Source organism: Euprymna scolopes, chromosome 23 (assembly GCF_053919585.1).
Source record: "Euprymna scolopes isolate OS-2025 chromosome 23, ASM5391958v1, whole genome shotgun sequence".
NCBI lineage: Eukaryota > Metazoa > Mollusca > Cephalopoda > Sepiida > Sepiolidae > Euprymna > Euprymna scolopes.
In genome coordinates this window covers 6,831,651-6,856,490 of record NC_136504.1, presented here as the reverse complement: position 1 = coordinate 6,856,490, position 24,840 = coordinate 6,831,651, and positions in this window count along the sequence as shown.

Sequence of the window (24,840 nt, the reverse complement as noted above, 5' to 3'; positions counted from 1 at the left end):
TTACTTAAGGGGGTGGTTCATCAGGAATTTGTTTATGCTGAACTTTAAGACATCCAAGTTGTATGCAGATAAGAAACCGAAAAACGGAATTGAGTTTCACAGGCGTGCACTTCTAAGAAAGAAGCTTGATCCATGCAATCTACGTTTTGATTCAGGCACAGATAAAGAGTGGGGGACATTATTGATAGTGGTTTCAGATAGAGAGGTGTTTATTTTGAAAGATTGGGGAGGGGCGACCGGACATTGGACTTACTTAGCTTTTATATAGATAAAGAATTGCATCAGTAATGAGATATGATCTGGAGTGGTAGAAGGAACCCACCATTTTCCCAGCGACCTTTGCAAGTGACATAATATACGTGTTCCACTTCAGATCAGGAGTAAAGGTCAAGCGCAAAAGCTTGTCAAAATATGGAATCCCCTCAAGACGAGAGCCATCCATTTCAATTGATGCCATATAGGTATCAGATCGTTGATGATGTAAAGATATGAGCTTGGCTTAGATGCATTAAATGTACCAAGCCACCCCTTCCTCCACTCTCCCACGCGCTCAAGATCAGAGGGAAGAGAATAAGAGAGAACTTTGTCATTTACAGCCTTTGATGTGTTGCCAGAGGTGATCGTGTCATCAACATAGATGTCAACGCATGATTTAAGTGTGTGTTTTGGGAGATCATTGATGTAGATGAGGAGGAGAATTGGGCCAAAGATGGATCCCTGAGGGACACCAGCATAAATACTGTGGGCCGCTGATTTTTACCCATCAACCACTACTCTTAAGAGCAATATCAGAGAGAAAGGATATCGGAATTGAGAAAAAAAATCCAGTTAGACCGTAGCTGGAAATCTTGGGAAGTAGGCCTTTATGTACTCCGTATCGAAGGCCTTTGATATGTCAAGAGGACTTGCCGTAAAAAGGAAGCCTTTGTAAAGAGATTAATTTATCCTATTAGATAAAATAACCATTAGCACATCTGGTGTAGATCTAGCAGAACGTAAACCATAACATATATATATATATATATATATATATATATATATATATATATATATAAAGTCATCCACATACAGTACTGTTTCACTGTTTCACAGCTCATCAGTGCGGCTAGATAGGCAACTACCAGGATTGAAACCCGACCGTATGTACGGTAGTCAAGGCTCCTAACCATTACGCTATTGGCGGCTGCTTGAACGAGCAGTGAGTTTTAACGATGTTTTGATATCGTCCGAAATACCTCCGCTCGATTTGTTTACACAAAGAGCGTCGCTTATATGCTAATGGTAATTCGTGTTTCCCTTCTCAATATGCTCAACTCAAGGTGAGGAGCATTATAGTCATCCACATACAGTACTGTTTCACTGTTTCACAGCTCATCAGTGCGGCTAGACAGGCAACTACCAGGATTGAAACCCGACCGTTTGTATGGCAGTAAATATATATTTATATATATATATATATATATATATATATATATATATATATATATATATATATATATATATATTCATGTGTGATATGGTATTGTAAAATTCTGCGAATGATTCACTCAAACATGTTGGAACTATAGTTGCATCATACTCTGGAGGGTTTACTATGGGCAATATTTGATCTTTCGGTTTGCTTGCACCTTCTGTCAGGATGTTATGATGAATTACTTTACTACAAATTATTTTAATTGAATCGTCCGTGTACGAATTATTGTTTAGAATGTCTTTAAGTAATAATGTGAATTATATTGCAAAACTCTCATGAATTATTCAGCTGATAGAGATGGCTGGTATTAAGTTTTGTGAAAAATAAACTTTGTCGTTTTTGAACTCATTTGCTAGAGCGACGCATTTCTGTAATTACAAGCTCAATGCTATTAAGTATAACAGAAATTTTTACTAGATTTACAAAGCCAGGGTTTTATTACTCTTCCTACTCATTTATTCCCAAATCACATGATTTTTGTAGATATTTTTAGAGATCCCAGGTTCAATCAGGAAAAATCAGTACTTGATTGTCAACATAAAATATTTTGATTCCGTGCACACCTCGGAAAAATAAACAAAAAATGTTCAATGTAAACTTCATGAAAAGGCAGAGACAACGTACATCGCCTTTATTCTTTAGACGACCATCTTTATTTACTCAGGAAAATTTATTAATATCAGTACTCCTATATGGAGCAAACGTGTATATAATTTCCACTAATGTCAAAAGTTACACACACACACACACACACACACACACACACACACATATATATATATATATATATATATATATATATATGTGTGTGTGTGTGTGTGTGTGTGTGTATATATATATGAACACAATTTAAGACTGTACATTTTAAGAATTTATTATATATATAAATATGTATATATATAAACATATTATTTATATATATTGCTCTCTCTCTCTCTCTCTCTCTATATATATATATATATATATATATATATATATATATATATATTGCTATATATATATATAGAGAGAGAGAGAAGGAAAGAAAGAGAAAGATACATACATACAAACATACATAAATATATTATTTTAGGATTTTTATGTATTAATAGTTGTTTTTAAAACCTTCCTTCTATTCATTTGAAAAGAACATATAGGGGTCGTGGAATTGCAGTCATTCGCACAAAATTTGTATATATATGTATATATATATATATATATATATATATATATATATATATATATATATATATTTAGTAATGTGATTGATAATTAAAAATCAAATTATGATTAAATTAAAAATCCGTTTCATAAAAAGGAACAACAACAAAATCAATAATTTGTACGATTGTTTCGGAAAACAATGTTTTTATTGTTGTAGACATCAAGTTACGGACAATAATTTTTACATATAGTGTTTTTAACAAACAAATTTTCCTCATCAGCAAAATATTGGGAAGAGTTTTTAGTATATGTAAAAGACACCATAAATAAACCTAGCATTAAAAGTAAGGCAGATGTATCTGGAAAAAATTAAAATAAATGGCATGTATTTAGTTGATAAGCAAATTAATATGGATTAAAGATAGAAATAAAATAGAGTAAAATTATAAATCTAAATTTGGTTTAAGTACCATATTATAATATTTTTTTATAAAACTCATTGATACATACAAATACATATACATATATACATACACACATACACATACATATATATACATATATATATACACACATATACATAAATACACATACATATATATAAAAATACACATATATATATATACATACATATACATATATATACATAAAAATATACATACAAATATTTAACTTTTAATTTTTGCGCCTTTTGAAATCAGGAACTAAGGTCAAAGCACTCATCGATGTTTGTTATAGCTTTTCAGCTTATGAAGTAATACATTCTCAAAAGGAAAGCTAGTGGAATATTTTATATCCGTTAGCATACTTTTGATTAAAAACGCCAACATTTTAAACTCAAAAGAAAGGGGAAGATAATCTTATTTGTATAATTAAATAATTCAAGGGGGATAATTAGTCATATTTCTTTAATTAAAGAATGCAAGGGAGATAATTAGTTTAACTTAATTTATTACAGAATAATAAAACAATATTATAATCTATTTTTACTAATGAGTAATTTTTAATGATTTAAGGTGGTTTATATTTATTAAATTTAAACCAACGTTTATGGCTGCATGTGAAGATTAGTTCCTCTCTTGAATTTAATAGGGTGGTTGTATTTTTTAATTCTTCATATTTCCAAATTTTTAGGGTCACGTTTGTACATAGTGCACATAATTTATCTCCTGGTTTATATGGTTTGCAAGATTCAATTACTTGCAATTTCAACTTGAAAGAAATATTGTTATTCTTGAGTTGCCATATATACTTGGATAGAGTACTTTGGTTTGACAGGGATTTATTTTTAAAAGAATATATGTGCGTTGAAATTCTATGTTTTATTAGGCCGGATGTGGAACCAAAATATATTGCCTCTTGTTTATTGTGATTTTTTCCGTTAGCTCTGGTGCTGGATATGGTGGGTTGGTTTGTAATTGATTGGTAGATTGGTTAAAGTTGATGTCATTATTTAATCGGTGGTTGAGTTATGGTTGCTAATAGATTCATGTAGATTCGGGGTTTTTGATACTGTGCAGCTATAGATTACATTTTTTATTTTACATGAGCCTTGTAGGGGACTTTTTTTTTCTTCTACAGTTACACTCTGCTATATTTTGTATAATTGTATTTTGTAGCTTATTAATTTTTTTACTATTAGAACTAATTATTTTTATGAAGGTTAGGCATATATATATATGCGTGTGGAGGTGGGGTTGTTCTTGCTTCTGTTTATCCTAAAAAAATCATTTACCGACCTTTATACGCGTCGGAATTGCTTTCGTTCTACAAAATAAATATTTAATTTGATTAAGATTAAACACATAATGCTTTCAGTATTTGTTCCGGAGCTGAACAATCTAATTCATTACTAGACACCTTTGCCACAACTGATATACAACTGATATAGCTTTGAAACAACTGATATACAACTGATATACCTTTGAAACAACTGATATACAACTGATATACCTTTGAAACAACTGATATACAACTGATATACCTTTGAAACAACTGATATACAACTGATATACCTTTGAAACAACTGATATACAACTGATATACCTTTGAAACAACTATTAATAAAAGTTTCCAATTTTTACAAATCTTAAGACACTGTAGTTAATAGATGCCCCGTTTACCTTCGTCTACCTTTGCTAGGTAATATATGTGACCAATTTGCTGACTTGTTTTTAAACCACCAAATTTTTCCCTCTAAAATAAGGTTAAGAAATGTGTTCATTTATCTATATCAAATAGTGTATTTCTACTTTCCAGTTTTTTTCAAATATATATATATATATATATATATATATATATATATATATATATATATATATATATATACGTATTTGAATTACATAATGATTTTAACTTACCAAATAGTCAGGAAACAATTGTAACGAATATGGAAATATACAATATGACTTTGTTTCTTGATTTTGTGGGCATTTTATATGTATAATCAATTATATAAGGTTGTTACAAAAATAATGTCGCTTTTATATATAGTTAAGCATGAAAAACGACATTATTTTTTGCAGCAACCTAATTGAAATGGATGATATTCAAGCTTATTAATTAAGTCATTTTATTTTGACTTAAATGTTCTTGCTATATTAGCAATTAACGAATTTTGATATATTTTAATATATTATAAGTTTTGATTTAAAATATTATTATTATTATTGTTATTATTATTATTATTATTTATAATAACAATGCTGTATATATATATATGTATATATATATATATATAAATATATATATAGTCGGTTCATAAAAGGTAATACTTACTTTTCAGAGACAATGACGAATGACACAGGTAATAAAATATTGATAATATTAAGTGGTTAGCCTAATTAATCTAGAGAAAAACTATCCAGAACATGTATATTTGTTTTTTGAGAGGCTGGTGTTTTCTCAGTACTGCTGGGTAATCATGATTTAATATATTGTTGTGTTTTTAAATCCTCGAAACAGTGTTTTCAAGGTAAACGCTGTTTTCAATATTATATATCTATTTCTAGTTATATACATGAAGAGAAATAAGGGACGAGAGAGGAAGAGAGGGAGAAACAGAAAGATGGATAGATGTATACAGATTGCTATTGGTGAGACAAAGAATGTACTGAATTTTATACAATTCCTGTATATATGTCTGCGAATATTTCAGGACCAGCATGCGACTGCGTCTTTAATCTTAGTTCAGCAAGGATTATCGATCCTTATGTCTAAAGGAACACGTCGAATCATCGATTTAATTTACATTTTATGGAAATGACAAATATTCGCTTTAATAAAATTCTTTATCTGTCCATTTTGTCTGAATTCAAATGAAGGTTTTTCCTGTACAAATAAAAAGAACAAATAGAAATTGGTATTGGTTCTAACATTGATTATTTATAATTTGAAAGCATCTTGCTTCTATCTGAGTAGACGAATGGGATACTTCCGTTTTCTTTGTATTTCTTTGTTTTGGTTTTCGTCGTTTTGATTGATATTTTGTCAGATGTGTTTAACGTCGTGCTTAAATAAAATAAATTTTTAATTATTTCTTCTCTTTTCGGATGTGGAAAAAAATATTTTATATATTTTTAGTTATTTTGTTTTGTTTATATAAAATCTCTTTAAACAAACAGTCTATTTACTGGGCAATTCTAAATGGTGTAAATATATTTAAATATACAGGGTTAAACTATAAATTTGTCGCCCTAAGCAAAACAACCATACATGATTATTTTAAAAACATTTATTAAAAAATAAATTCAGGTAACTTGATTATGTAGTAAATCTGGAAATAAATCAATCTAGCTGCCTTTAGCCTCAATCACTAACTTGATTCAGACCCAGAACATGCCTTTCCACCAACCCCGCAGGGAGCTCGGCATATGGCGGCGATCAGGCTAGCTTTGGTGTTGTGGGAGATCATATGGGATATGTTCACGACATATTACCAAATGTATTAGTTTAACGGGTTCAGGTCGGGGGAAGGGGTTTCCAGTGATAGAAGGGTATAAAGCCATAGCACTCCATCTGAAGCCGAACCCAGGTTTCTTTGGGCATGTGTGTCGGCACCGAGTCCTGGTGCCACACCTAAGTTTTTCCAGCGGCCACCTGATTTCACCAGAGGATCAGAATACTTTTCAGCAAATATAGGCGTATCTCTGTGTTATTTCTCACGCTGACTTTAAAGATGTGCGGAGGCATGATATGGCTCTCACTTGAAACAACGCCAAATACTATAACGTGGCAGAAAACTTCGTTGAGTTGAACACTTACGCGTTGAACCGCCCGGATTTGCACTTGAAAGTGTTAGCAATGCCCCTATCGTTATACATTGGGTTAGTAGAAAACATGAGTTGTACAGCGGCGTTTATCCGATCTCGCTCGTTAAAAATTATATAACTTTACAATATAATAGAAGCCTCCTGTCGCTCTAGGGATTTGTATACCACTGGCCAACTAGTATATTGGCTGCAAGTAACACAGAAAACCGGTTTTAATCCAACGAAAATGGAATCATGTCGTTTATTTATCGTTTGACTCTTACTAACAGAATACATCGCTAATAACAATACACGCGCAACAAAACGATGAATATCAGTCTGGACATTGACAAATAAAAAGTAGCTAACACGGATGATAATACATTTCTTTCCACACAATTAAAAATCTATAATATAAAGCTGAACGTCTGTGTGTGTGTCTGGTCACGGATAGGCTCTTATATGGTTGACTATTATAGAAAACTGATCACATATAATGATAGAAGATATATCGAGGCACAACAATTAGTATTTTTGATCTGGCATAATGATGATTCATTAAAATTGTGGGGTCTGCGTACGCACCTGGTCCACAAATATGGAAATAAAAAATTTAAAAATTAAGAACGTTTACAAGAGTTTTTGATATAGATGTACATAAGAATACTTTGATAAGTATGTTTTTACTTTAATAGGGATAGTATGATAAAAATGTGGGGTCTGTGTTCGCGCCTAGCCTCCATAGAATGGAAATAGGCACACACTTTAATAAAGCCTTTTCATATCTATCTTCGTAAGTATACTTTGATAATTATGTTTCAGTTTGAAGAAATATGGTATAATAAAGATATGGGATGTTCATTCGCGCCTGACCTCCATAGAATGGAAATATGTCACAAAGTTTAACAAGGATTTTTAATGTAGATCCATAGAATATTGTGATAAGTGTTTCAGTGTGAACAGGTACAGTATAATACATTATCGAGTTTATCTAGTTTATTTTTATTTCCATCATATTTTCATTTGGTTTTGATACCGCCAAATTCCAAGTTATCTCTTTACAACCCTTCCTGTTCATAACCTATAATACATTCATAAATTAGAGTCCATTTTCTGTAGGCTGTTTTTGAACCCAGTCAACGACGGGTACTTTTGCTAGTAAAATATATATGAAATCAAGATATACTTTTATATTAATAAAATGAAACGTTTTTTCCTCATAACTTTCGTCATTATAAATAAATGAAAAATCGCTTTCTTTTATAAAACTTTTTCTCCATACTTATATCTACAACTAAGACGTTTTTCTCTGCAACAATACATACATATTGTCCCCGTTTAATTATTATTATTTTTATTCTCGTGAGCGGACTCCCTCAAATACGTAATCTTCCAGGGAAAAATTCTAGTGAAATAAACTCCTGCCTCGAAACACAATACCATTTATTACTTCCATTTATAAGTTAACTTTTTCACATGTAGCCGATTAATTATTTAAATTTCCATGTATTAATATCTACTAAGTACTACATTACGCTTAAATAATACTGCATAATAATACCATATTACGCAAAACTATGCGGCATAATTTAAGTTTACAAACCAGTTCCGGTAAGATCATCGAAGTTAAGTAACGTTGGGCCTTGTCAGGATAAAAACGTGTGAGAATTTGGACATTAAAGTTGCTATATGTGCTCTGCGCTTACCTTGGTAATGTTCACAGTCGTCTAGCAATTCTCTTTGTCACTGGACTCAAGCCGTTTCAATTAAGAAAAAGTGTTGTTTGGGCTTATGCAATTCTTGCCTAACAAGTACACGCGCAACTACATTACAGGGAATATCCATTGTCTTCAGATTGGACGGAAACATTGCTACATTACGGTTAGAGATTAAATAAAAAAAGTCCCTATCATTCTTAATCTTCTGAAAAAATTAAAGTATAGAAGTTAACTATATATTCAGAATACTTTCATACACTGGCGAATAAGATATCGTAATAAACAAATTTGTATCAATATAGAATGCTTTGCTTTCCGATAACATGATCAAAATCTAGGCTAGTTATATATATCTTAGTATTAAATTAATGAAAATAAACAATAATACATTTTTATCAATGGATTTAAACTAGGTTCGAATCAATTCTTAACTTTACATTAATAACTCTTTGTCAATTTTTATTCGAATAATTTTGGGTTTCTATTCAAAAAATATATATTTTGCTTAGGATTTTCAATTAAATTCAATCTTTTGCGATAAGTTTAGTTAATTAATTTGAAAGGTGAACCTATGAATTTTTTCTCTTGAAACATGTTATTTTAAATAGTATAAATATTGCTTGAAAAAAATATTTTCTTCATAAAAATAAATAATTGTAACACTTTTAATCTTAAACTATCGAACTTTTACCGAATATCCTTTTGAGATATTAAGATATTATTTTGAATAAAAGAATTCCAATCTTTATAAATAACTATGTTTATATATTTAAATCTGCTTCCAAGCTAATGAAAACATTTATTTTCTTCTTTCAGATAAACCGTTCTAACACTTTCCAACTTAAATTTTCGGGGTTATAATACTTCTGAGTTTAGTATATTGTGAAATTGTACACAGCACATTAAATGTTGAGATATGATATTATTGTGGTTCTAGGTTACAGCAAGAAATAATGCCGTTTACATTAAGTTAATACGAAGAAATGTTGTCGCTATTAACAATTGTTATGTTAGACAGTCTGTAGTCTTGTAATCGAAGCGAAACTGGCAGAGGACCGACCACTTTCGTAAATGAGTTCATAATCAATTGGTACTCTAACTTAACATCTAAATCTGACCCCATGATCGGCATGGGTATGGAATATGTATCTACATAAAATATAGCTTTCCGTGTGGTAGGGATATCTCCAACGAATACCCTAACTTACCTTATATGTGCTTCTGAGTTGCACTTGCTTACACCACTGCATTTATATTTGCCCTCTATATCCCCAAAACTGCGGAGTTACTATCTTTAAGAGCAGGTCTGAGAAAAATGACCACATCCTTTCTGATTATCCTTCGGCTTACATTAACACATGTGGTGACATCAGTGTCCACAATGTGTAATGGCTGACCCATTCAAACAAAACAGATGATGAGGGGAGATTCTGTCATGACTTCCTCATTGTCTATGACCTCACTCAGATTGTTCACGAACCCAAGTATGTAATCCTCCTAGACGTTTTTCTCACAACTTCCCCTGAGCTATGTTCATGTTCCGTTCTATCTTCTCTGGGATTTTTAGACCACTCGGTTGTATCAGTTAAGATAAAAATGAAATGCAACAAGTCTTCAGACTACCTCTCCAACTTACAGTATATCGATACTGTATGGCCGACTGAGATAGCTTCCGTACATTCATATCTGATCTACTTCTGTATTCCATGGTTAAAAAGCATGTGCCCTCTATAGTATCAGACCTGACCGAATGGTAAATTGTAGGTAGTCCGATTCATACAATCCAAATTTTTCAACAAAACCCTAACAGCCAGCCATGGTTCTCTCCAGAATGTGTTGCTGCCATCGCGCACAGAAATCACTTTTTCCATAGCTACTAACGTAATAGATGCACTGAGACTAAAGCTGCTTTCAGGACCGCTAGCAACTATTGTAAAATGCTATATGCTCAATCCGTTAAATCCAAAGTAGTTGAGCAGCGGCTTGGTTCCCATCAGTTTTGACAAATGACAAACATGATGAACAAAAGTGTGCGTTCTATCCAAACCATGATCAATGGACCTGAGGTCATCTCGTCAGCATAAGACAAGACCAAACTATTTGCCAAGAACTTTGCAGCTAATTTTACCCTATGAAACCAAGGCCATCAACTCCCCCTATTTCCTCCTATCACAGACACCACGCTATGCAACATACAAATACCCGGGCGTGATGTCGCCAAACTAATCAAAAGCCTTAATTCCAGTAAACCAACTGACCCTAACAGCATTCCACAAATAGTATTGAAAAAGCTTCAACCTGAACTTGCCGCCATATTTACAAAACTGTTTAAGCGTTGTATTAAGATGAATTGCTTCCCATAATCCTGTAATACTGCCTAAGTGTACTCTCGACATATCAAAGGCCTTTCGATATAGTATCGCACAAAGGCCTACTTCACAAGATTTACAGCTACGGTGCAACCGGAAATATTTTCTCAGTTATTAAATTATTTTTCTCTGATAAGAATAGTGGTTGATGGGCGGAAATCAGAGGCCACATTATTAACGTGTGAGTCTCTCAGGCGGCTACCCTGAGTCCAACTCTCTTCCTGATCTACATCAATAATCTCCCAAAACACATACTTAATCACTCGTTGACATCGATGCTGATAACACGCCTATCTATGGCAACGCATCAGAGGCCGTAAATGACAAAGTTCTCTCTGATTCTTTCTCCTCTGATCTTGAGCGCATGGTACAATGGGGAAGATCTGACTGGTTACTTTTAATGCATCTAAAACCAAGCTCCTATCTTTACATCATAAACGCTCTGATCCCTATCTGGCATTAATTGCAATGGATGGCTCTCGTCTTGGGGAGGCTTCATGTTTTGACAAGCTTCTGAGTTTGACCTTTACTCCTGATCTGAAATGGAACACGCACATCAAATCTGGATCCACGGTCGCAGGAAAAATGGTAGGATCCTTCTACCGCTCCACTAGATATCTCACTACTGATGTAATTCTCTATCTATATATAAGCTAAGCACGTCCAAGGATGGAGTTATGCTGCACCATCTGGTAAGGAGCTGCTTAAAACAGCCTCTCGTGCCTTGCCAGACTACACAATAGACTTCGTAACCTAGTGGCAGATGCTCTTTTCTGTTCCCTGCAACCTGTCTCCCACAGAAGGGACGTAACGACCCTGTCGTTGTTTTATCGTTATTTCCATGGCAGGTGCTCGTCTGAGTTCCAATGTCTGGTCCCCCATCGTCAATCTTTCAGGACAAAACACCCGTTTAGCTGGAACGACTGTCAATAATTTCCTCACTCTTTATCTGTACCTAAATCAAAACGTAGATTCCATGAACAAAGCTTCTTTCTTAGAAGTGCACGCCTGTGGAACTCTCTTTCATTTGCCGGTTTCCCACCTGACTACAACTTGGATGTCTTCAAGTTCAACATAAACAAATTCCTGATGAACCGCCCCATTAAGTAAGACACTTTATCAGATCTCCATTACTTTTAATTACTACCATATTATCCCATTGATTACTGTACACGCAATGACCTTTACCCTCGTGGCCTCGTGGCCTTGATAAGTAGTAACGTCCATGTAAAAAATGTACTTCTTCACGAGAATATTAGCTTTCAAAGTTTTTTTTGTTGTTGTTAGAAAAGTTTACTATGTGTGATTGTGTTGCATCTCGTTTCAAGCAATAATCTTTCAAGTATTATCAGTATATTTCTCTTTAATGAGCTAAAAAAAACGGATTCGTGAACTTTTATTTTCTTTCTCGATCTGCAACCCGCTGGCAATTCCTTTTGTTGTTTGATGTCGCAATTGTTACATATCGTCTCAATGACCCTCTTTACTTCTTGAGTTGCATAGTATAAATCTTCAAACAGACGCTTAAAATATAAATAACGATTTGATTCGAGAATCGTAACTCGGACGATCCCCGGTGTATTTGCTGTAATATGTTAGATGGAATCTCTAGCTAAGATTAGCATAAACCACCCGAAAGTACAATGACGATGATGACCATAGACTCCTTCTTCTAAACTTTTGAGTGGCTTTGTGCCTAGGCTTGGTTTAGTATACAAATAAAAAGTGTAACTCAAGCAGAAATTGCTTATTTAATAAGGGTTTGTTTTATGCATACATTTATATGAACAGTTTGTACACTAAACTTCCGACTGTTGTTTATTTTATTCCGTTTCGAGAAAGCCATGTCAATTTCGTACATTGGGTTATATCCCTTTGCAGACATAACACATGACCTTACTTTTGTTTGATTTCTTTACATTTTGTTATACGAGTTTGATATTACGCTAGAGCATAATCTTCGCTGGGTAAAATGCTGATTGTGTGTTAGGATAAGAGGTTACTAAAAGATCTGTTATAACTGTTATGGCGTTTCTGTACGTTGACGCATCCTTGTTTGAATGCTTGTTTTAGCGTATCCACAAAGACTTTCGCCTGCCCAATTTAACGCTGTTATTATTGTGGCATGGCTTGATTTATATGGAACAGCTCACAGAAAGGATTTAAGTCCTAGGACGTGAATTAAATCCCGTTATTACAGTCGACAACTCGAAACCGAGCAAATAATTAATGGAGGAAATTAATAACTAACATTGTAATATATCTCTTACTTCTCAGCACTTCTGGATTTAGCGTCGCTGTACACCAGAATTAAGTAGTGACAAATTCCCGGCTAAATTTATATTAATTCTAGACAAAGGTTGAACTGTTTTTGGTCATGACTTAAATGCCATTTGCTGTGACTTTCTCATGCCGGCGCAACCCTTGCATGCGTCGACCATGTTAGTGATGTATCTATCCAATATAAGCCAGTAAATATGCAGGAGACATGAGGTTCTTCATTCTTTTTATTGGCGGGTGACCCATATAAACATCTTTAATTTTCCAGTTTTGTAATGCTTTTGATATGATTATTCTATCTCTATATAATAGGACGTCATGAAACCTACAAACACCCTCATATTTGTTAGTCTCTGTGACTTTCTGCTTTGTAGTACTAATGAATGAGTCTTTTTGTGCTTGGCGTTTAAGTTCTGGCCGAAATTTTCCGATAGTATTTCACATCCTGGCTTAGATTTAATTAATGATACGTGAGGAAGCATTTACTGAGTCCATAAGAGGTTCAATGTGTAACAGGACTTAACGTCAAAGTCGGTTCGTATTAAGCTTTGCTTGGAGATGTAATCTTACTTTAAATTGAAATTCAAAAGAACAGTTGTTCAATCTATTTCCTAACTAGCTAGCTAACGATTTTATTGGAACGAAAATGCCCAAAATTGGTTTATGGTTTGTTTGCAATAAAAATAATCGCCTTTGGAGCATTGTAACTGTAAATATATTGAGTGTGATTAATATTTTAGGTCGAGGATGAAGATCTTGACGCGTGTGAAATATACTTTTTTAGGCCCATGCGATATTTTATGTAAGTTACATGTCACTATGCCGTATATGCTGGCATTGATAGCGATTATTGGATCTAGTTTTGCGGCAAACTAAGCGAGACCTTGATCAGGCGTCAGAATTTTTATCAAATTCCACACAGTTTTTAGTAGCTCGTTCAATCGGACTTGTAAGCTGTGCATATTCGACATGACTGGCGGGTAATACTTGATGGACCTCCTCTCCAATTTTTAAATCTGTTATATTTTTTATAAGCAGCGTAAGCTTTATAGCTATCGACTTTTTGGTTCCGCATTCTAATGCTTTTATCTCTGATGCGTCCCTCATATGTTTATCTCTACCATTTTAAATCCAAAATCCCGTAATCGAGCGAATAGCTTGAGGACATGTTTTCGATGTTGTTTTTATAAATATATCATCTAATATTGTCATTGCGAAAGCAAAGCTGCTCGAAAAATGGTTGGCGCTCGTTTTATTCCTAAAGTTAAACTTTCGATTTTGATTAGCACAACATGTGTTACTACAAGGAAATTTTGAGCCATTTCCCTACCATATAATATGAAGGAATGTTTCACCCGAATCGGACTTAGAAGTGTTCCCTTATGAGTTCTCGAAAACTCATCGCCAGTTGTGAAAAGGCTATGAATATGAAGGCGACACAGCAGGTTCAACTAGACAAGCTTTATAAGACACAACCAAATGAATACAACGAAAGTTTGCCATTATTTACGACTGTTAAATTGCAATATTTCAACATAATAGTCTTTTTATTTTATGGAAATTTTATAGTAGATAAACATGTCCATCAATCTAAGTCGGCAATAAAAATATGATAATCATCTTAGATGATGCATACATGATGACATATGTACGAAAAAAAAGAATTCTTTAAATTAGATTTATATATTAATATCAAAGTACTGTTACTTAAAAGCTTCCCCCCTGTAAATAATGCCTTCCATAGAAGATTTTATAAACTGCCTCCCTCTCTCTCTATATATATATCTCTTCACGTATATATATAAATATATATATATAAATATATCAATATATATATTTGTGTGTATGTGTGTGTGAGTGTGTGTGTGTATGTCTTAGTGAGACTGTCTATATAACTGCAATTTACACTGTGTATATATGTAGGCGTTCAGCGCCCCCTTTTAATATATATATATATATATATATATATATATATATATGTGTGTGGCTGTGTGTGTGTAGAGAGAGAGAGAGAGGGAGAGAGAGAAAGAGTGAGAGAGAGAAAGAGGTATCAATAAAATAAGAAAACGACCAAAAATAAACATTAACGTCGTAGATTTATTCGTTTATTCAATAAAAATGATACGTCAATTAGGGGTGTAGGATAAGTATAAGTGTTTTGAAATTTAATGCTGCTCATCAGAAGAGAAGATGCTAAGTAAAATAATCTGGATGCGGCGTCTACCGATATTTTCAGTAATAGCAAAATAATTGTGCAGTAGGAGATAAAAGATAGAGACAGTTTAGGACCTGATCAGATTTTAAAATTCCCATCAACAACCGCAACTAGTCTCTCGCTCCTAGACAAGGTTCAAAAAGAGTCGCCAATCTGATAGGCCCTGATTTGGCATCTAAGCTCATGCCTCTGTCCCATCGACGAAACATTGCATCCCTTTGCCTGTTCTACAAGTATTTTAATGGTGACTGCTCTGACGAACTGCAGACACTTGTGCTCCCATAACGTAGACACCCCCGACAAACCCGACACGCAGCTAAATCCCACCCCCACACAGTAGAGATCCCTAGATGTAAAAGATCTTTCTACTCCAGTAGTTTCTTCCCCGGAACCGCTAGACTCTGGAATTCCATTCCAGGTTCCTGCTTCCCTAACTGTACTGACATGCAGAAGTTCAAATGCAACGTGAACCGACATCTTGCTGCCCAAATCCCAACATAGTGCCCAAGTAGTTGCTGCCCCTGATAGTAGCCCCCTACACCAAAGTGGTAATGTTTGCTTAGATAGAGAGCATTATAGTCATTCAAATACAGTAACTTTTCGCTGTTTCACAGCTCATCACTATATATATATATATATATATATATATATATGTGTATATATATAAACTATATATATATAAACTATATATATATATATATATGTGTGTGTGCACACATATAGTTTATATATACATATTTATATATATATGAACGAAAATAATATATATACATATAAACTTTCTATTACTCCCGTGTTATCATTTGTAAATTATTTTTATAAATTATCCTTCTACGTAAACACCAATGTCTTATCCCTGTTCATATCTACTCTAATATTTTTACCATTACTTTCGCACCTGCATTGTTGTTCTTTCTGTATGAGATGCCTCCTTGAATTAATTGTAATTCTTCATATCTGACATGCCCCTACTCTGAAATTATAGAAGTGGGTCGATATCAGTGGGCGTTTGTTGTTTTTCTACCAATATAGTGATTAACAACGTTTTCTTTTTTAGTTTAATATATTGCAAAATGATATAAATACTGGGAAAAAATAAATTTGAAGAAAAATCTTTTTCATATTTCGAATCATTTAATCAATAAACATTCCATGTTTTACTTGATTAAAAAAATTAACATTTATTTTATTCCTAACTATTTAATAAACGGACATGTCGAATGACCTGAATTAAACATGAAAATATTATTTACAAAAGAACACTTTTTAATTTCAACTGTCATTATTTACGTAATTAGTATATTTATAAAGCTATTTATATTTTCATAGTATTGTAAAATAGAATTAAGTTTATACGATATTTTTGTTTATTAAATTGGTATGTAATTCGCTCAAATAACATTTTAAATTTAGTAATCCATTCAAAATAGAATTTGTTTATTTTAAATAATTCGAAATAAACAAAATAATATTTTTTTATTGTACAATAATTGCTATCCGTTTAAAACCTGTTAAACAAAAAAAAAATTGTTATTGTCGTTTTCTTTGAAAATGTCCACACATATCGGCCCGCTACTACGCATCGGCAATAGGGCATGTGATCGACAAAAAAGCTAAAGGACTTAATGGGTGGGTCTTCTGCATGAGAACCATTCAATTTATTTTCTAAACTTTCTTCGGCTTTTACTGTGTTGCAAACTCTGAAAATATCATAAAATATATTCAGAGTACATATCGGGATCTCATATAATGCAGATATTACTAAATGATTAACCTTTTCTAGTCTTTCATTGCAACACTTCCAAATATTGTTTAAACTGAAAAAAACCCCAAAAAACAAATAATCATTCATAGTTTATCCATTGTCTAAAGTAAGAATGCTGAATGCTACAGACAAAAATAAATGTTTACATCTCCTACAAAACCCACTTCTAAATATATAGTAATATTATATTAATATATAGTAATATTAGTAAATAATCTTTTTTAAATATATTTAAAATTAATAACTTAGAGAAAAATAATAATAACATAAATTAAGAGAACAAAGGAATATGGTTCCAAGGATAATAACTAATTGATTGACATATTTAAAAATAGAAGAAGGAAAATAGGTAGATATTTTTTTAAAAAATCCATGTAAAACAGAAAACGAAAAAAAAAGCATCTTAAGGAAGAAATGTAGGTAATTTTTTTATCACATAGTCTCATAAAGAAGAAACTGGATTTCAATATTGTTAATTAAAAAGTACAGTTCTCAATATCTAAAAAGAAGGCCGTTCTTGGGAATATTTTCAAACAATATAAGGTTTGAAATCGTCCCAATGGTGGCAAAACGACTGTTACTTACAATGAAAATATACTACTCATTTCTATCAATACGATTTTAGTTTTATCTTGATTTTGTGAAAACAATAATGTTTGCTTGATTACAAAAACTGGTAAGCTCCGAATTAAGTCACCTTATACTGACTTAACATTCATTGGTATGTGAACAATTACCGACTTCTTAAAATGAATTTTTATAATAAAATTCAGAATATAAATATATATATGTATATATATATATAAAGAGAGAGATAAATATATAAAGATATATATATATACATATATATATATATATATGAATATATATAATCATATAATTAGACTACAAAATGCTTCTGTTTCGTAATACCATTTAATTTGTCATTTTTTCGTATTATCTTTTTTGTATATATGCGGAAGGTATGGATGTATGTTTCAAGCATTTTTTTTTCTCGAAGTGTCCGCATATTTTTCTTAACTTTGAACTTTTTGTGTAATCATCTACTCACCTTTAGGAATTTGTTTGAGATGCTCGGTGGGAATTATTAGTAGATTTATTTTAATAGCAGTTAGTTTGCGAACAAAACTGCGAGTGGTGGTCAGTGGGTTTGCTGGCGGCGGTGCGGCGTTAGTATCTTGGGAAACGGGAGAGTATTCCAGTTAAAAGGTCAGTGACAAAAAAAAGGCTGGGTGTAAGCTTAAGTTATTGGAGACATTAAAGTGTGTGTGTGTGTACTATTTCGGAATGCGACCTGCTTAAGGGTAGTTTTTGTGTTATTATATAAATAGCTTCAAGTATTTTAAGCTTTTTAACATTTATGGCGTAGTGTAGTATTTCGGTGTTGTGTATAAACATTTCTCTAAAATTCGGGGGGGGGCAGTAATGTATTTTACGTATATGTTGGAATATGCGACAAGATTCAACATTATGGCCGGTAAGGTGGCGGGATTATATGGTAGTGTTATGCCAGACGTATCTAATATTGCGTAGTTGTTATAGGTGTTACATTCTCCTAGGGCCATTTAATCTGATATATAACGTTGGTGCGTTGAAGTAGTTTTTTGCAAGGGGGAAATGGTTGTTTTAATAACTGTTCGGAGGTTTAAGTTTTTATAGTCAATTATAAATGTAATATTTTTGTTGTCAACGGTTGTGGGATATGTATCTATGAAAAATGTTTTTTATATCTATTACGCCTTATTTAAAGCCCAGATGCATCTGATTTTAGTAGAATAGGTTGATTGTATTAGATTTATAATGTTATAGTGTATTACTGTTAGTGGGGGTGTTGATACACTTCTGAATTTATGTTAAAAAATGAAACAACAGCTACTTACAAAAACAGGAACACTCAGACTCTCCTACTTTTATATTTGTTTATAACTTTGTATATTCGTTTCAAAAAAATATTTCATCTAAAAGGATTAACACGATTTATCTGAAAGAATATAATGTTGGTTAACTCTATTAAAGGCAACATCATTGTCAGCAACGATTATATCTTAGTTGTAGTTACATTTTGTAGATATAAAAGGTAAATTGACATTTTAATCGATGGTATAAGAATTCCTATTTCCTATCAACTTTCAAACTGTAACTAAATTATTGATTTTATTAAAGTATTAACAAATACAAGAATAGTTAACCAATTTACCAGGACACCGACAAGTATTATAACAGATGTAATCTTTTGATTCATTTCAATTCACTTCATTTTATATTTTTATATATATATATATATATATATATATATATATATATATATATATATATAATTCATCTAATTCAAACAGATAACAGTTTCCTTACACCACACACTTATGAAATCGATTTTATGTGTTTAAAACTATTTTTATGTAAGAGGTAACAATTCCTGTTTATATCTATATGCCTGCAACATCTTTCCTTAAATCCATTGCAAATCGATATTTATTCCATAGTTGCACTATATTTCTACTTTGCCAAAATAGCATTTTTCCAGTTGCCTAATTTCCCGGGGACCACTAACACCTAAATGTTTCTGATGCATACCATAGCTTTTGGGAGAAAAAATATCAGTATAGAACGATTTTTAATTCGAATAGATATTATGGAAAACGAGCAACTAATTCTACCAGCAATTTTTAATTCTGCTTCGTTAACATTTCATTGCTTTTGTGTTACAGGGAAGGAAGATTAGTGTGCTGACATTTCCGTTTACCTAGTATATAAAAGGTTATATGTCTGTCTGCCTCGATATTTTCAAATTCTATCTCATCTCTCGGTGCTAGGGCTTCAAATGATTAGCTTATTTACAGACCGTCTTATGATGGGTGTTTAGCCGGTTAAAATAGTTTTAAAAAGTCAAAAATGGGTCAACATTGAAAAAAATTGTAATACATTAAGCACATTCATCCTAATTTATTTTTTATCAGTTCATATGCGTGTCACGTTGATACTGTGATCACGCCAGTAGTTTTCAATGTATTTTTTTTTTTATTTCGGTTTCGATTCACGCTGATAGAACTTAAGCACTGTTTTACTTTTTAAATCACGACTTTTTAATAATATATACTACATCGGGGCACACTTTTTTCACGAATTAATCTTATACTAGAGACTTACGTTTCCACACGTATATTGTAGCATGATTTAATATATATGTATATATATATATATATATATATATATATATATTTATATATATATGTGTGTGTGTGTGTGTGTTATTCATTTAAAGAGAAATCTAGAATCTAGTACGAATCTCATTTGCATATTATATAAAAACTCTATGGTTAAATTAGCTCAATTTTTTATTGTTTGTTGTAATAGAATTACTTTTTGTTATTCCATTTACAAATATTTAAAATGAATTTATCCAATTCTATTTTCATATAATTTATATTGAATTTAATTAAATTCAAATCATTATTTAATTTCACTTTAAGCTATTTTCCCATCTATTTTCATAGACGAGAATTCATGTATTTTATGCTTCTATATATTCAATATGTGATCCACTTTCAGGAAAATCGTGACATGCTGGTATATTCGGTATATTTAAAATAGTAGGTGACAAAAACATTCGCCCAATGATATTTTTCGACTGGAATCGCCGAGAATGTGCAGGCATTTTAAATATGGAATGATATAGTTTAGAATCAAGTATTTCGAAAGCTTGCATCAATATGTAAATGTATGTGTTGATAAGTAACCTACCGAAAATGGTTTACAAATCGGAGCTCATTTATATAAGCATTTCCTTATTAATATCATAGACAACGTTAGAAAATGCACACAATTGTACATTTTCAATAGTTTTCTTACATAAAAATCTCCATTTATCAAGGCCCGGAAGCCACTCGAATATGAGAATTAAAGAGTGTACAGTAGTCAATGGGACAATATCATAGGAATTGTTAGAAGTGTAAATTTGTTAAATTGGATTACTTAAGGGGAATGGATCATCAAGAACTTATTTACGTTGGATTTGAAGACGACCATGTTGAAATTGACAAAAAGCAGGCAAACGGAAGACAGTTCCACGTGTATGCAGTTGTGTTATTTCTTCACCATCATCATGTATAAAGTGTTGTTCTGTGGTTTCATAAAAGAAAGAAGAACAGAGGTCTCAATTGCTTATGATGTTGCTCATTTCATATTTCATCACGAAGAAGAAAGAAATGTATGAAGCATATACTATTCTTCTTATAAAAAAATGATACTTTTATGTAAATATGAATTGTAATATATATCCGTGTGATAACTCTCTGATACAACATGATCCAGTGTATATGTTGATATCATACCCTCTGGCCAAACAAAATACATAAGTTTATACTTTATAACTGGTGTTATAAGTACAATATCTTCCACCTCTCTATCTATCTATCTATCTATCTATCTCTTTCTATATATATATATGTATATATATATATATATATATATATATATATATATATATATATAGCCAGTAGAGTTTAGTTTCCTAGAAGTACATTCAATGAAACAACATGGGTCTACCAAAATAGTGGTCAATGAGTGAACAGATCAGGTATATTAATTTTATTTATACAAACATTAATGGCTACATACATGTATGCACATATGTAGCCATTAATGTTTGTATAAATAAAATTAATATATATATATAAGTGAAAGTGTCTGTTTGTGTGTCTGTGTATCGGTGTGTCTGTGTGTCTGTGTACATTTCCCTACGCAATAACTCTGTCAATTTTAAGTCTACATACTCGAAATTTGATATACAGGGTACTGAGATTCGGAAAAATCGATATGATCGGTTTTTGGCCAGAAATTTGGCGATTAAGGGGTTAAAGTTCAACGATTTGACCTTTGAGAACTCTACCAAACTCCTCCGATAAGTTTGGGTATATGCACTTGAAATTTTAGATATAGGTTCCTTGGACATGGATCTAACTTAATAACTTGATTTGCACAAAACAAAAACAATGAATTTTAAGGGGGCATAATAGGGGTCAAAGTTAAAAAAGCGTACCTCTGCAGTCTCTTCCAAATTACTCAAACAATTTCTGGTCGAAATGTTTGAAATTTTACATAAAGGGTATTCAGAGATAGGGCAAGCTTTTTCATCAGTTTGGGTCGATAATTGTTAGTTACCAATATATAAATGTATGTATGTATGTATGTTTGCATGTCTGCCTAAAACATTCAATAGAGGCGACGCATTTTACCAAGATCAGTATTGTTTCTAAGTTCGATCTTTCATACGACAAATATCGAAAAATTGGCTAAAAACATAAATATCTTCCCCTTCAACTCGGCACTTTTCTACAGGGGGGTCACTTTTTTCGCCGATATTTTTGAAAGTTATCCTCTTCTTTCGATTATCTAGCCTTAATTGTTTAAAATGTCGCTTCCGGTTTGGCGGTGATCGTAACAGCATAAACGTTAGGTTTTACCCCGTTCTTTTCCACCTTTGTGGTACGGGTTCGAGCCTGCCGTCCTACTACCACTTTTTTTTTTGCTAAACATACACATCCAAACACCCGGGCAACGCCGGACGCCCGTGCTAGTATATAATAGAACTCTTTTGGTGCCAATACACGTTTCTATATAACAGTAGGAGTAATTGTAACCCAGTCGCCTTTGAACTGCAAAGTTTCACCCATGACAAAATACATTGACTATATAGAAAACGAAATTCCGCAACAGAAAATATGGAGGGTTTGAATAGGATTACTTGTGTCTTTATAAGTCTTTAAATTTTCCAGTTAAAAATACTAGGTTTCATTGTGGAACGACCGGCGTGAAAATTTTAGAATGTTTATCTTACTTAACAATGAGACAAAAAGAAAAGAGGAGGATGATATAAATACTACTACTACTACTACTTCTACTACTACTACTACTACTACTACTAATAATAATAATAATAAGAAGAAGAAGAAGAAGGTGATAGCAATGCTGATGATGAAAGAAAAGAAGAAGAAGATGATGATGATGAAGAATAAACACAACAAAACGAACAAGAGAATCACACATGACAACAAGGAAAACAACAACAGCAACAACTATGCACAACATCAGGAAAATGTATAGGACGCAATACACATTAAATAAGTTCGAATTTAGAAACTTCTTAGAGAAAAATCGCTAGTCTATATTTGCTTACGGTCCCTTACACACACACACACATAGTAATTTAATCATTTCCATATGCATTTATTTTGATAATTATTTTTTTTTACTATTTACAAAAGCTGCTCTTTCGAGCCGCTTCACCATTCAAACAAATCCAGACGTAATAAATTCGCCAAATGGAGCATGCGGCATTCAGCTTACCGAATACATTGGCTTTTTCGTTCTAAAATTCTTTAAAATCTTCAGCGTACGTCGCTTCCATTGGTGCCGCACATTGTCGGAATACCCCTATTTCATGTATATGCATACAATAACGAGCACGTATATATATATATATATATATATATATATATATATATATATATATATATATATATATATATAGAGAGAGAGAGAGAGAGAGAGAGAGAGAGAGAGAGAGGGAGAGAGACCAGGATATGTAGATGGGGAGTGAGATGCGGCCACTGACATCAGATTAACCTCGGCATCTGCTGAGCTATGGAACGGATTAACGTTAATCCTAGCGCAGTCTTCGAAAATGACTTGGCCAGGAAACGGAGAGAATGCTTTCAAAATAAATCGACAATCCAAATTTCAAACCATACGGTCATGACTAGTGATTCAAGAACTTTAAGCCGAAAACTACTACCCTAATAAAGTACAAAGCCTATTCACCGGAAATTCTTTCTTATTGTAAATCAATAATGTTAGAGGTATCCATGGAGATTCCACAGTGAATAAAATTAAATAGGTTTTAAGTTTTGGATGTAATTTACTTATTAGTCTAATATTTCAGTGTGGCCGATCATCAAATGTTTTTTTTAAGTATATTTAATTTCTAGAAAATATATCTTTATCATTTCTTGAGTTATACACTGGTTGGCGATCCTAAAAACAGACAGCTGGATAGAAAAACATCGTTTATGCAAAATAGGACTTTTCGGTTTTCGAATGACAGTTTTGACAAGTTTGACGGCGTGCGTGGCAGAGGGGGCTGGAGAAGAATATAATGCATAGCACACCTATCGTGTGGCTCTCTCTCTTTCTCTTCCTCTTTCTCTCTCTTCTTCTCTCCCTCCCCCCTTGTCTCTCTCTCTCTCTCGTGGCCGCTCTACCATCTATGTTTATTGGCCTGGATGGCATTAACCATATACTGTTGACGTGTGGATCAAACTCACTCACCGTGGATTTTACGTCTTACAATTTAACCCTTTTGGCCTCATCTTCCGATCCTTGCTTCCAGACTTGTGACGAATTTTGTTTGGTATCACTCCGAGAGCTCTGTGTTATTCAACGTTATGTTTGTAATAAATGACTGCCGATATGCTAAGCTACTAAACTGAAGTATATATATATATATATATATATATATATATATATATATATATATATATATATATATATATAATTTTTGTGGTTCTGAAATACTGAAACTGCGATTTTTGTGGTTCTAAAATACTTAAACTGCGATAGATTTTCTAT